General features: G+C 39.9%; 1 pseudogene across 1 annotated transcript in view; it reads right to left on the bottom strand.

Moving 5' to 3' along the window:
* The window catches only part of LOC105542208, a 55,581-nt pseudogene extending 51,041 nt beyond the window's left edge, over positions 1 to 4,540 (bottom strand). The window contains exon 1 of the transcript XR_001006433.1: positions 4,277 to 4,540. The product of XR_001006433.1 is annotated as a transmembrane and coiled-coil domains protein 1 pseudogene (transcript). The remainder of the gene's footprint in view (positions 1 to 4,276) is intronic.
* Between the last annotated feature and the right edge of the window lie 3,087 nt (positions 4,541 to 7,627).

The raw sequence follows: 7,627 nt of genomic DNA, 5'->3' as shown, positions 1-7,627 counted from the left end.
GAGATCACACCATTGCACTCCAGCCGGGGGGACAAGAGTGAGACTCCATATCAAAAAAACAAAAAAAAGTTTAAAATATCATTGGTCCTTAAAGTCATACATTCATTCTTTTGATAATTGCTATGTTGAACACAACCTGCTAACTGCTTTACAATGATTTAAGTAAGCACTAATGATTTGAACCCAGGTTTAATGCCTGGCTCAAAAAAAAAAAAAAAAAAAAAGAATAAATAGAAGTGTGAAGAGGTCCTCACAAGCCCCACTGACAGAACAAAGACTATATTTGAACAAAGACTATATTTAAAGTGTCTTTCAGCCCTATAACCTAAGAAAGAAGAGTAGCTGACAGCCAATTAGCTCCTAGCCAATCCTTACATTTTTTCTTTTTCATAATAATTGCTAAGGACAATTTTAAAATCCTGAAGGCATGAATCAAAAATTAAGGAGCCAGGTTCAGTGGCTCATGCCTATAATCTCATGCCTATAATGCTCTTGTAAACACTAAAGGCCTACAAAGACCACCAGCAGTAGCAGCACCTGGGAGCTTCAGTATTTTAGAAGGCTGAGGCAGGAGGATTGCTTGAAGCCAAGAGTTTGAGACCAGCCTGGGCAACATATGGAGACCTCATCTCTACAGAAAAATAAATAAATAAAATTTCAAAAAAAAAAAAAAACCCTGAAGAGCCGGGTGCTGTGGCTCCCACCTGTAATCCCAGCACTTTGGGAGGCCGAGGTGGACGGATCACGAGGTCAGGAGATCGAGACTATCCTGGCTAACACAGTGAAACCCTGTCTCTACCAAAAATACAAAAAAAAATTAGTCGAGCATGGTGGCAGGTGCCTGTAGTCCCAGCTACTCGGGAGGCTGAGGCAGGAGAACGGCATGAACCTGGGAGGCGGAGCTTGCAGTGAGCCGAGATCATGCCACTGCACTCCAGCCTGGGCAACAGAGCGAGACTCCGTCTCAAAAAAAATAAATAAATAAACCCTGAAGATCTCCTCAAAGTAAATTTTCCAATATTACTTCAAATGAATAATTAATCAAGTAGTTAATACTACTACTTAAATATCTTAAATCTTCTCTTGCCAAGAACATCTACCCAGAGTTACAGATTTTTATCTGAGTACTCAGTCTCACCAGGGTTTAGGAAATGTTTTGCTTTGGAAAGACAACATCTCCGATCAGACTTTAACCTCCAACTGCTCCATTAAAACTACTCTTTATCAAGGTTACCAATAACTGCCACATTGTTAAATAGTTAATTCTCAGCCCTCATCTCAATTGTAGTATTTGACACAGTTGATCACTCCCTATTCCTTGAAATACTTTCCTCATTAGAATCCAGGATACCCTCTAACCTAGTTTTCATTTTACCTCTCCGGCTACTGCTACTAAATCTTCTTTGATGTTTCCTTCTCATCTTCCCGACCTCTAAACTCTGGAAATTAAGTTCTTCAATTGCTTCTTACTTCCATCTCTACTCACTTAATTGGAGATCTCATCCAGCTTTCTGGATTTAAATATAATCTATTTTAACAATACCCAGAGGTATATGTCCAGCAGATCCTTCTCTCTTGAATTCCAGATTCATAAACCCAACTGTTTACTCAACATCTCTAAGTGTTTTTTTTGTTTTTTGGTTTTTTTTGAGACAGTCTCACTCTGTGACCCAGGCTGAAGTACAGTGGTGCAATCTCGGCTCATTGCAACCTCCGCCTCCCAGGTTCAAGCGATTCTCCTGCCTCAGCCTCCCGAGTAGCTGGGAATACTACAGGTGTGCCACCACGCCCAGCTAATTTTTTGTATTTTTAATAGAGATGGGATTTCACCGTGTTAGCCAGGGTGGTCTTGATCTCCTGATCTCATGATCCGCCCGCCTTGGCTTCCCAAAGTGCTGGGATTACAGGCGTGGGCCACCGTGCCCAGCCTTATTTATTTTTTTTTTTTTGAACCAGAGTTTCGCTCTTTCAGCCCAGGTTGGAGTGCCATGGCACAATCTCGGCTCACTGCAACCTCCACCTCCCAGGTTCAAGTGATTCTCTTGCCTCAGCCTCCCAAGTAGCTGGGATCACAGGCGCCTGCCACCATGTCCAGGTAATTTTTGTACTTTTTTTTTTTTTAGTAGAGATGGGGGTTTCACCACACTGGCCAGGCTGGTCTTGAACTCCTGACCTCAGGTGATCTGCCCGCCTCCCAAAGCACTGGGATTACAGGCATGAGCCATGCACCTGGCTAACATCTCTAAGTCTTAATAGGCATCTTTAATTTATGTCTAAAACTGAGTTTCTGTTACTTCTGTAAACTTGTTCCTCTTTCAGTCTTCTCCATTTCAATAAATGACAACTGCATCCTTCCAGAAACTCAATACAAAAATCTTAACTCTTTCCTTTCTTTCATAGCACATATCCCATCTATCAGCAAAACCTGCTAACTCTACTTGAAAAATATATCCAGAATTAGATCACGTGTAACCAGTCACTGCTACTCTCTAGCACAAACCACATTTTCTCTCACCTTGATTACAGTAATAGGCTCCAAACTAGTATTTCTGCTTTTGTCCTTGCCCAATCTACCACTATCTACTCAGCAGCCAGAGAAATGAAAATGTCAAAATATAAATCAGATCATGTCACCCTGGCCAAATACTCCAAAGACTTCCTATTTTGCTCTTGTAAACACTAAAGGCCTACAAAGACCACCAGCAGTAGCAGCACCTGGGAGCTTATTAGAAATAGGCCCTACCCCAGACCTACAAAATTAGAGTCTAAATTTTAATAGGAACCCCCAAGGTAATTCATGTGCACATTGAAGTTTGAAAAGCACTTCCATAAAGCACCACAAAATAAGGACCCACCTCACCATTCCTCAGGCCAGCTTCTGTCTCAGGACACGTACGCTGTGATTCACTATGCCTAGAATGCTCTTCTCATACATATGCATGGCTCACTCCTTCACCTCTTTCAAGCCCTTACTCAAATGTCACCTTCTGTGTGAAGCCATCTGTGAACACTCAACCCCTTCCCCTCAATACACTCTATTCCTGCTTTCCTTTTACTTTTCTCTTTAGAATTTGTCATCACAAACTTAAAAATGGCATTTATGCATTATTTATTTATTTCAGGCCAGGCATGGTGGCTCACGCCTGTAATCCCTGCATTTTGGGAGGCTGAGATGGAAGGATCACTTGAGCCCAAGAGTTCGAGACCAGCATGGGAAACACAGTGAGACCCCCATCTCTACAAAAAATAAAAATATTAGCTGATCACAGTGGCATACGCCGCAGTCCCAGCTACTTGAGACACTGATGTGAGGGACTGTTTGTGCCCAGGAATGTGAGATTGCTGTGAGCTATGACTGCAACCTTGCACTTCAGTCTGGGCAAAAGAGCAAGACGTTGTCTCAAAAAAAAAAATTTTTTTTCAGAAAGAAAAATTGAGTCTTTGAGTGAAAACAACAGATATACCTGTAACTATCTACAATGCCATAACAATCCTTGACATTGATAAAAATCTTTCACTCAAATTTTCTCATCTGATTCTCAATAACCCCATGAGCTGTGTAAAGCAAGTAATGATAAGCCCGTTTTAAAGGTGAGAAAATAAACATACTTCAACTCTCAAAGCATGGAAGTAATAATGTCAAACCTGGGACTAAAGTCTCAATTTTTAGTTCAAAACTCTACAATATCACACCTCCTCTTGCCAATGAAACTGAACCAGACTATGAAATCATATAGCCAAAATGTTATGCTAAGGGTACTAAGCTTTCCTAAACCATCCAGTGTCTATGCAGAATGAGAACAAATTCAGTTCACCCAAGTCACAATTTCAATTTGAGAAATAAGAATGCAAGCTACAGCTGGGCACAGTGGCTCACAGCTATAATCCCAGCACTTTGGGAAGCTAGGGTGAGGGAATCACTTGGGCCAGAGTTTGAGACCAGCCTGGGCAATACAGCAAGACGCTGTCTCTATTATAAAAAATAAAAATAAAAAATTTAATTAAAAAAAATTCCAGCTGCTCCCCGTTACTTGTAAGTCTAATCCCGTGTCTTAATAACATTCAGGAAGAATGTAGGAAATGAGCTGTTTCATTATATACATTAAGAAAATTCTTGTTGAGTTACAGTTGCTAGGAAAAAAGAGAAAATGGGAGAAAGGAAGATGGAACAAGTAAACGAATGAGAACTGAGTTCTAGAAACGAAAGTATAATTATTTTATACTGTTTTGAGTGCCCGGGTGATGTCATTTTGCAGTAGAAGAAAAAAAGACATACCTCCTCAAAATCCCAGCAATAGCTTCCCTTTCTTTGCATAGGTGAGGATGAACAGTTGTAATCCAAAAGGTTTCCCAAAAAGTTATTTTTAAAAAAGACATAGAAACAGAAGATCCATATGAAAAACAGATCCAATCTGGGAGGATGGACACTGTGTCTTCTAAATCTTGTGACCAAGGGCAACTGCTCACCGAGCGTCAGCATCTGAAGAAAGTGCTAACTGTGGATGTGTCTTCTCCAGAGATTAATACCTGCTGGGACAGAAGAGCAAGAAACGGAGAAAGAACTACTGAATGCAAATGACTGTCGGACAAACAATGACAGGCTGAGCATCCCAACTTTGAAAGGCCAAAACCCAAAATGCCCCAAAATCTGAAAACTTCGAGTCCCAACATGATGCTCAAAAGAAACACTCATTGGAGCATTTCAGAGTTCAGACTTTCCAACTAGGGATGCTCAACTGATACGTATAACACAAATATTATGAAATCTGAAAAAATCTGAAATACTTCTGGTCTGAAGTATATCAGTTCTCAGGCTGCAATTTTTTTTTTTTTTTTTTGAGACAGAGTTTTGCTCTTGTTGCCCAGGCTGGAGTGCAATGGCGCAATCTTGGCTCACTGCAAACTCCACCTCCCAGGTTCAAGTGATTCTCCTGTCTCACCCTCCCATGTAGCTGGGATAACAGGCGCTTACCACCATGCCAGGCTAATTTTTGTATTTTTAGTAGAGACTGGGTTTCATTCACCATGTTGGCCAGGCTGGTCTTGATCTCCTGACCTCATGATCCCCCGGCCTCGGCCTCCCAAAGGGCTGGGATTACAGGCATGAGCCACCGCGCTCAGCCAAAAATTTTTTACATTAACATTAGCGAAGAAAAAGTGATCACATGGAGGTAACACCAGTGACCACGCCCAGCTGCCACTGAGTTATCAATGACAGCAGTAAGCAAAAGTACACTTCGGCAGGTAATCCAGCTCTCTCTCTGATAATAGTAAAGAAAATATTAAAATCTATTTCAAGTTTTTTGTAGCAAAATGATGGTCACATCACACAACCAATCATAGATAAAGATTTCTCTGTAGTCTGCCAAACAGAGCAACCATTCTGGCAACTTATAAAACAAATATTGTAGAACTACTAATGCAGATGTCCACTCTCAGCAGAAAATGTAGAATAATCATATAAAAAAATGTAGGTTTTGGCAGAGAAACTAAAAGTTAACATGAAAACAAAGTGATATAAATGTTAATATGACATATAGGGTGGTTTGTATACCCTTTTCAGCTAACATAAAGAAAAGAAATCTGTTACATTTTGGCAACAAATTAAGGCAGTATTGATACCTGCTACATCACTGCATTTCTATCAAATCACAAATTATAGAATATATAAAATGAAATACATTGGATGGAACTAGCAGTAGTCAAGACACAGAAGAAGGAAAGATGAGTAAATGTAAAGACACATCAATAAAAACCATCCAAAATGAAACCCAAAATATAAGACCAAAGAAAAACAGCAGAGCATCAGTAAGGTATGGGACAACTTCGAGAAACCTAGTAATATATATGTGATTGGAATCCAAGGAGGGATGTGTGAATATTTGGAGAAATAATAGCCAAAAATGTTCCAAACTGATGAAAAGTATAAACTCACAAACTCAAAAAGCTTAACAACAAGAGCAAAAAACTCAAAGAAAGTTTTATTCCACCAGGGAACAACAAAATCAAATTCCTTGAAACCAGACATAAAGAAAAATCTTAAAAGGAGCCAGAGGAATACGGAACGAGAGAAAACATTTACAGATCATCTATCATCCAGAATATACAGAGACCTCTTAAAACTCAAAACAAAAAACAAAGGATAATTTGGGCAAAGGATATTTCTCTAAAGGAGATACATGAATGGCTGATAAACACATAAAAAGATGCTCAATATCATAAATCATTAGGGAAATGCAAATCAAAACTACAATCAGATACCACTCACACCCATTAGGATAGCTATGATTAAAAAAAATTAAAAAAAAAACAGAAAATGACAAGTGCTGGCAAGGATATGGAGAAAGTGGGACCCTTGTGCACTGTTGATAGAAATGTACAATGGTACAGCCACTGGGGAAAACAGTATGGAAGTACCTAAAAAAATGAAAAATAGAATTACCATATGATCCAGCAATTTCGTTTCTGGGTTTATAGAAAAAAGATTTAAAGTGGGGGTCTGTAAGAGATATCTGTACAGTCATGTTCACAGCAGCATTATTCATGATAGCCAAAAAGTGGAACCAACCCAAGTGTCACATATGGATAAGCAAAATGTGGTACATCATACACAATAGAATACTATGCAATCTTAAAAAGGAAGAACATTCTGAAAAATACTACGACATGGATGAACCTTCAGGATATTATATTAAGTGACAGGAGACAATCACAAAAAGACAAGTACTGTATGATTCCACTTATATGAGTTACTAGGGTAGTCAAATTCAAAGACAGTAGAATAGTGGCTTCCAGAGGTTGGGGGAGGGGGTCTGGGGAGTTAGTGTTTAAAAGAGTTTCCGTTTGCAAGATGAAAGGAGTAATGGAGATGGATGATAGTGATGGTTGTACAACATTATGAATGTATTTAACATTACTGAACAACACACTTAAAAACTGTTAAAATCAGCCAGGCGCGGTGGCTTATGCCTGTAATCCCAGCACTTTGGGAGGCCAAGGTGGGCGGATCACCTGAGGTCAGGAGTTCGAGACCAGCCTGGCCAACATGGTGAAACCTTGTCTCTACTAAAAATTTAAAAAAAAAAAAAAATTAGCCAGGCATGGTGGCACACGCCTGTAATCCCAGCTACTTGGGAGGCTGAGAAAGGAGAATTGCTTGAACCTGGGAGGTGGATGCTGCAGTGAGCTGAGATCGCACCACTGCACTCCACCCTGGGTGACAAAGTGAGACAATCAATCAATCAATCAATAAGGTTAAAATGGGCCAGGTGTGTTGGCTCATGCCTGTAATCATAGCACTTTGGGAGACCAACATGGGAGGACTGTTTGAGCCCAGGAGTTTGAGATCAGTCTGGGCAACATGGTGAGGCCCCATTTCTACAAAAAATTGTAAAAATTTGCCAGGAAATTTTTGCCAGGAAATTGCATCTGTGGTCCCAGCTATTCAGGAGGCTGAGGTGGAAGGATCACTTGAACCTAGGAGGTCAAGGCTGCAATAATCCATGTTCACACCACTGCACTCCAGCCTGGGTGACACAGCAAGACCCTATCTCAAAAACAAAGAAACAAAAAATGGTTAAAATGGTAAATTTTAAATTATATGTATTTTACCATATTAAAAAATATA

The sequence above is a fragment of the Mandrillus leucophaeus genome, unplaced genomic scaffold (genome assembly GCF_000951045.1).
Source record: "Mandrillus leucophaeus isolate KB7577 unplaced genomic scaffold, Mleu.le_1.0 Scaffold252, whole genome shotgun sequence".
In the NCBI taxonomy this organism is placed as follows: domain Eukaryota; kingdom Metazoa; phylum Chordata; class Mammalia; order Primates; family Cercopithecidae; genus Mandrillus; species Mandrillus leucophaeus.
This window is presented reverse-complemented; position numbering and strand designations above follow the sequence as displayed.